Source organism: Limulus polyphemus, unplaced genomic scaffold (assembly GCF_000517525.1).
Source record: "Limulus polyphemus unplaced genomic scaffold, Limulus_polyphemus-2.1.2 Scaffold3164, whole genome shotgun sequence".
Classification (NCBI taxonomy): domain Eukaryota; kingdom Metazoa; phylum Arthropoda; class Merostomata; order Xiphosura; family Limulidae; genus Limulus; species Limulus polyphemus.
In genome coordinates this window covers 41,109-48,161 of record NW_013668774.1, presented here as the reverse complement: position 1 = coordinate 48,161, position 7,053 = coordinate 41,109, and positions in this window count along the sequence as shown.

Below are 7,053 nucleotides of genomic sequence, written 5' to 3'. Positions count from 1 at the left end.
AGCTAACTGAAATAAATAAATTTTGCGAAATCAAGCTTCACCAACAAAGAGGCAGAAAAGTGCAGTGAGCCAATCAAGATTAAGATAATTCATGAAATGAATTCGTGGCGTATTCATAGAATAATTATCAGTAAAAATCAGTTAGATTAACAACTAATATTTTTGGTAACACTACGTTCCAACAATAGCTTTTATGTCGTGTTGCTCAGCAATAAAAGTATAACCTAATATTGTTGTTAGTCTTTGTACTGAAAGTTTAAAATGAAATGTTTAGACAACAAAACTGGGAAAATATTTGTTGATTCCTTAATTTAGAATCTTCGTTGATTAAAGAGGTATTAAACACGTTGGTGATATAACAGTTTAATTCAGGAACTATTTCAGTTTAAAATTGAATCGATATTTTTACTTTCATGATAAATTTTATTGACTTCGCTCTCGGCTAGGTAATCCCACACTACGTCTTATAAGGTTTCACGCCCCCTTGTACCACCATCACTGAAATCGTAATGTGCCGACAATAATCGAACTATTCTATCTGTATAATGCATTTTGACTTTTATGACTCCTCCTATCTCGAGAAATCAAGCGTGACGTGATACAAATTGGCGGTGTGACGTGACACACATTGGCTTTTTTTTTATAGGTTAGATAATTCTTTAAAGTACCGTGCAACAAAAATATCAAAGCATTTAGGTTCTAAAATAATTTGTGTAATTAAGAAATGGAAAAAGCAAATCAAACAAAACGCTACTATATAATAATAATAATAAAACTAAGCAAATAAATAAATCTTTAAATAGTCCAATACAAAATAGATGCGTACGGATTCTCCGATAGTAAACCCCACGCAACATCAGTTTAAATATCTTCTACTCTTGCCTTTACAACTTTGATAAGTAGTTGTTCGCAGAGTATTTTAATTTCATTACACCAGGAGTGTACATGTTTTATCAACAACTTTAAAAGTATTATATGAGAACATGACATGTTTTTAGCTTCACTATAGAAGGAGGTCCAGATCTGCACAATTAATGGAGAAATATTATAAACTAATTATTTTAAAATGTAAACGCTTCGGTAGTTTTGTTGTATGATAATTTAAAGAAATATATTTCATAAATACAAAATATTAATTCTTATGCTGCCGCCCCCCAGTAGCACAGCGGTATGTCTGCGGACTTACAACGCTAAAAACCGGGTTTCGATACCCGTGGTGGGCAGAGCACAGATAGCCCTTGTGTAGCTTTGTGCATAATTACAAAAAACAAAAACAAAACAAACTTATGCTGCCATCTATTGGTGAAAATATGTTAGTACAAAAGGGTATGATATTTTGAGAAACATAATAAAAAACTAGAAACAACATGTTTAAAGTCGACTTTCAGACAACATGATGGACGTCGGAACAAAACATGTTGTCCTTATTTTGATAATATGATATGAAAGGACTAACATAATCATAACCCAGAATACGCAGTATCAAGTATTTGATAGCTTTTATTCGTGAACACATTAGAACTGTTTGGTTTATATAGGTACTATCTTGTTCTTATACTCTGTATTGACTAGTCCTGTGGAAGAAGAACCGGTTCCGAATCAGTGCGATACTACAAAATATTACCCGTTCTGGGTGAGTTATAAGAGCAACAGTTAATCCCTTAGCGTGGAAGGTTGGTTGTAGGTTGCTCCTGGCTGGCTGCCTTACCTCTGATCAGTAGTTCAAAATTAGGAACGGCAGTAGATAGCCTTAGCAACTTTGTCATGAAAACAAAATACAAATACTATGTTAACTAGGAACCTTAGAGTTGCCCAACATATGTGTATTGTTAGGTTTTATTAAGCCTTTTTATGTTACTCCATGCTTCAAATACACTAATTACTTTACGGAACTACAGAGGCTGAGTACGTGGTTGCCACGTGATTTGCTGATTATGATACACGTTAGGCACTTTCAATATCATTCTTAAGTCAAAAATGTACTATAAATATAACATAAAACACAACTGTCACTAGTTTTATACATTATTTTGATTTTATGATGAATAGTTGTTGTTGTTGTTGTGTTTTAAAGTATTTTTCTTCACTGCAATTATTTTACGTCAACATTTGGATGTTTTTATCCTAAATCAAAAAACAATCTCACAAAATCCATTACTAGATTATAATGTAATTAATTAGTGGTTAGGACTAATTGTTGCTACTCTACTAGTGTCCCAGTGGCTCAGCAGTAAGTCTGCAGGCTTACGACGCTATAAAACCGGGTTTCGATACCCGTGTTGGACAAATAATTGATCACCCATTATGTAGCTTTGTGTTTAACAACAGTCAAAATAAAAAAAAATCAGTATCGTCTACGGAAGCTGCTGTATCTTGTATCGTCTACGGAAGCTGGTCTTTAAACTGTGCCTTTCAGTGAATATGGTGACTAGTCCTTTAGGAATCCAACTGTTGCTCTCTTTTTTTTTTATGAATTTCATCTGACATTTAAACCAAAATAATGTTCATTCGATCAGTAAACGATGTAATAAGCATACGTGACGTCATCAAAGACTGCTTAATTTCAGTAGGGATCTTTATCGAGACATAACTAAATCTGAACTTCACCGGTTACAGTAAAAACCTACTAGAGTCTGTCAACGTCATCTATCAACATGAAGAGTTTTAAAATGATAACTATTGTAATTTTGTCGCTGTTTGAATATTTTAGATAGAAGCCATTTCTTTGTTCATAACAAAGGCAAACAATATTAATAAAGGAACTACATTTCAAATCTTACTTACAACTATGTTTGATGAGCTTCTGGTTGTTTTCCGGCTATATATATATATATTATATAATTATTAATATAATTATTTCTAGCAAAAAAAAAAGGCACAGACAGACTAAATCTCATAACAATGGTCACAATTCAGTATTTGTTTTAACCTAAGCGATTAGATATCCATTTGTAAAATTGTTGTTTTTTATAGAAGGACAATTCAGTCAGATAAATATTGATGGTCTAAAGGTAGGTGTTTATATTTCGAAATAAGTGTTGATGTTATTTAGTAACGGTTGATGAATATTTTTAAAGCATATTTATGGTAATATCAATAACCTAACTTTGTTGATTTAAAGTATTTACGTTTATATGAGCTGTTTTGTAGCAAACAAAAGTATAGTGATTTAATTAGTTTAGGTTACTTTGTAAGGAATACAGATGCCAGCACTCTTTGCTGAAAGAATACAAAAAAAAATGTCGGTGTTAGTTACTTAGAGTTTATTAATAAATAGTTGAAAGTGTTATTTAATTTCAACTACGTAATACAATTATTTATTATAACAGTAGTGGAAAGATAATTAATTATATCAGCTAATTACTTATTGATATAATCACAATTGTAAAGGGTTGGCCTTTAATCCGAACACAGGTGTTGATATAAACTATTTCAGGGTTGATCTTTAATCCGAGCGCAGATGTTGATATAAACTATTTCAGGGTTGATCTTTAATCCGAACACAGATGTTGATATAATCTATTTCAGGGTTGATCTTTAATCTGAACACAGATGTCGATATAAACTATTTCAGGGTTGATCTTTAATCTGAACACAGGTGTTGATATAAACTATTTCAGGGTTGACCTTTAATCCGAACACAGGTGTTGATATAAACTATTTCAGTGTTGATATTTAATTCGAACACAGATGTCGATATAAACTATTTCAGGGTTGATCTTTAATCTGAACACAGGTGTTGACATCAACGGTTTCAAAACAATATTTAATCTGAATACATGTGTTAATATCAACTGTTTCAGGGTGATTTTTAAACCGAACGCAACTGTTGATATTATTTAATTAAAGATATCCTTTATTAGAGCTAAAGGCTGGTATCACCTAGTTAACAGCCAGTTTGTGTATTAAGTTTTCAAACTGATGATGACATTTTCTAGTCTGGATTGATCTGAAATACAGATACACGGATGTAGTAACTAGTTGTAGGTTTCCATTGTTATAGAGATAAATGTAAAATACGAATTAATTAAGTTTGGGTTTTGAGATGACACAGAAAATTGTACATTATTATCCAATGTTGAAATCTCACCAGTGTAGCAACATTAACTGATCTAAAGTAAAAAAGTTTGTTTCGTGAATCCAGTTCAAACTTTGTGAATGCTGTAAGTTTATGGTTGTAACATTTTCTACTTGTAGCACCGAAATCATTTATCTTAGTAATATTGTTATTTTAGACACACACTTAAATTCAACAAAACTATGTGATGGCATAATTTTTTTATACAAAAAAAAAGATATTCTTACGAAAGCATAGCATGTTTCCGGTTTGTTTTAAACTCTTGAATTATTTCTTGTTTTTTTAATATTTTGTTAAAGTTTAGTTTGCATGCATGGTGAGTATATTCCATTAATAATATAAATCATTATTTGTTAATTTATTATGTTTGGGAACTTGGAGCAACTCAAAGATACAAAATGAAGTTGAGAGGACCCGTCCCCCCCCCCCCAAAAAAAAAGAAAGTTCAGGGAAATGTATAAATTCAATAGGCTTGCTTCTTATTGTTTAGCAGCTAGACATTTTTCATTATTAGGAAAACAACTATTTTCATTGTTAGGAAAGTAAGTATTTTTATTATTAAGAAAGTAAGTATTTTTATTATTAAGAAAGTAGCTATTTTCATTATTAGGAAAGAAGGTATTTTTATTATTAAGAAAGTAGCTATTTTCCTTATTAGGAAAGTAGGTATTTTTATTATTAAGAAAGTAGCTATTTTCCTTATTAGGAAAGAAGGTATTTTTATTATTAAGAAAGTAGCTATTTTCATTATTAGGAAAGTAGGTATTTTTATTATTAAGAAAGTAGCTATTTTCATTATTAGGAAAGTAGGTATTTTTATTATTAAGAAAGTAGCTATTTTCCTTATTAGGAAAGAAGGTATTTTCTCATTAATTGTTGCTTTGTTGCTCGCCCCCCCCCCCTTCCCCATTAACACAGCGGTAAGTATGCGGATTTTGAACGCTAAAAAACCGAGTTTCAATACTTGTGGTGGGCAGATAGTCCATTGTGTAGCTCTGTGTTTAACTACAAAGAAACAGACTTTGTTGCTGTTGTAGTATATAATTATTATTCTCGGTCTTGTAGTTTTGTTTCTTAACATATGATATTTACTAATGTTTGAAATGCGCATGCGTCGTACAAGTTAATGCTGCTTTGACGTAGTTGTGAGAAACTTCTCAGATTAATTCATTGTGATTTTTCTCCACATTTCTTATCCTATTATTCTTATTTGTTAATGCACGTTGAAAAACTATTTAGAACAATACCATGATTATTGTGTTCCTATTGTATTTCTATGTAAGTTTAAGAAAACAGTAAGTTTGTGAACTGGATATATCTTGTAAAAATGTGTTATTTTAAATGGCTTAGTATAAAATGTCTGAGTTAGCAAAATAATGGGGTTTTAAACCCGTTAAGAGTGATTAAAAACACGTTTACTCTACAAACTATTTTATACAATCTGTAAAGAAATAACCGAGAAAAATCTGAAGAAAAAACATATATAATCAAACGTAATTTTAATTACTCTTGTTAGGCCTAAACATTTTTTTTTGTATTACTGGTAATATTCAATACCATAAAATAATTATTTCAGGGTAGCGCCATGTTGTGATGGTGTGAACAATACAATATGAAAATAATAGTTACATAGAAAATACAAGTTATTATCCCCGAACAGTTCTATAAAAAATGGGGTAATTTGAATGTTTTTTAATTCGCGAATAAGTGATGCGTGAAAGCGTTCGTGTATTTACATATCATTGCGTCTTATCTTTGAATTATTGAAGTTAAATATAGTAAGCAGGGGCGTAGCCAGGAGGTCGGGCTGGGGGTTTATATATATATATATATAAACACGTTGGCTTTCTTGTAAATTCTAGGTATAGTAGAAAAGTTCACACTTTATGGAAATAAAATGACCCCCACCCACACACACACACACTCTCTGTAGTACTAGCTACGCCCCTGAATAAATAGTAACATACATTTACTATTAAAATAGTACAAGTTACCTCTGTGTATATGCTGTATTGCTAGTATTGTATTTAGCTTAGAATGTACTAACCTTCTGTGATTTGCTGTTGTTTAGTCGTTACTAAATAAAATGTATATTGTACACATTCTTATATTCCGGTTTAAGTGTCTATTTGCATTACAAACACGTGATACTAAACGTAATGGGGATTGCTGAAGTGTTTATGAGTTCTTAACAAATCTGGATCATTGGACAAGAGCATAACATTGGATTGAGACACACGAGGTAACGAGAACATAATATACCACATAACATGGCTGAAGGATAAAAACTAACATAATATACCACATAACATGGCTGTAGGATGAAAACTGTCAGAGATTGGTTGTATCTGGATACTACTACCAACAACAGATTTGGTAAACAAGGAGAACCTTCAGATTCTACACCATGCCACAAAACTAGATAAGTTCTGTACCTGTTTCCGAATCGGATACAAATCTGTTTGGTATTTTATAAAATGCCTTGTCCCAGTGATGTATGAATTTCGCAGGAAGCACAGAGTTTCTTTGTAGAAATATTCAAGATAAAACACGTGACTATAAATATTATACCTTTAATATACGAAGAAATTTAGTTGAAACTGTGGATTCTTATAACCAATCGTTATTTCTTTGAACGGTTGTGAGGATGAAAATGAGCTGGGGTTTAGTATGCCACATTGTGAATTTGAGAGTCTAACCCTCGCGTCCCGTTGCCTCGAAACCGTGCTTCCCACATTGCAGTCTAAGGTGCGGTAAGAGATTGAAGGTCAAAATCTACTAATCGATTAGATTAGCCTACCAGTCGACGATTGGTGTTGTTTAGTAGCTGGCTTCCCTCTAGTCTATCAGTTCAAAATAAGGTACGTCAAACACAGGTTTGTTTTCTTGTTGTTTGTTTGTGTGTGTGTAGCTTCTAGAAGAATATCCAAAAATACCCGGCATGGTCAGGTTGTTAGGGCGCTCGACTCGCAATC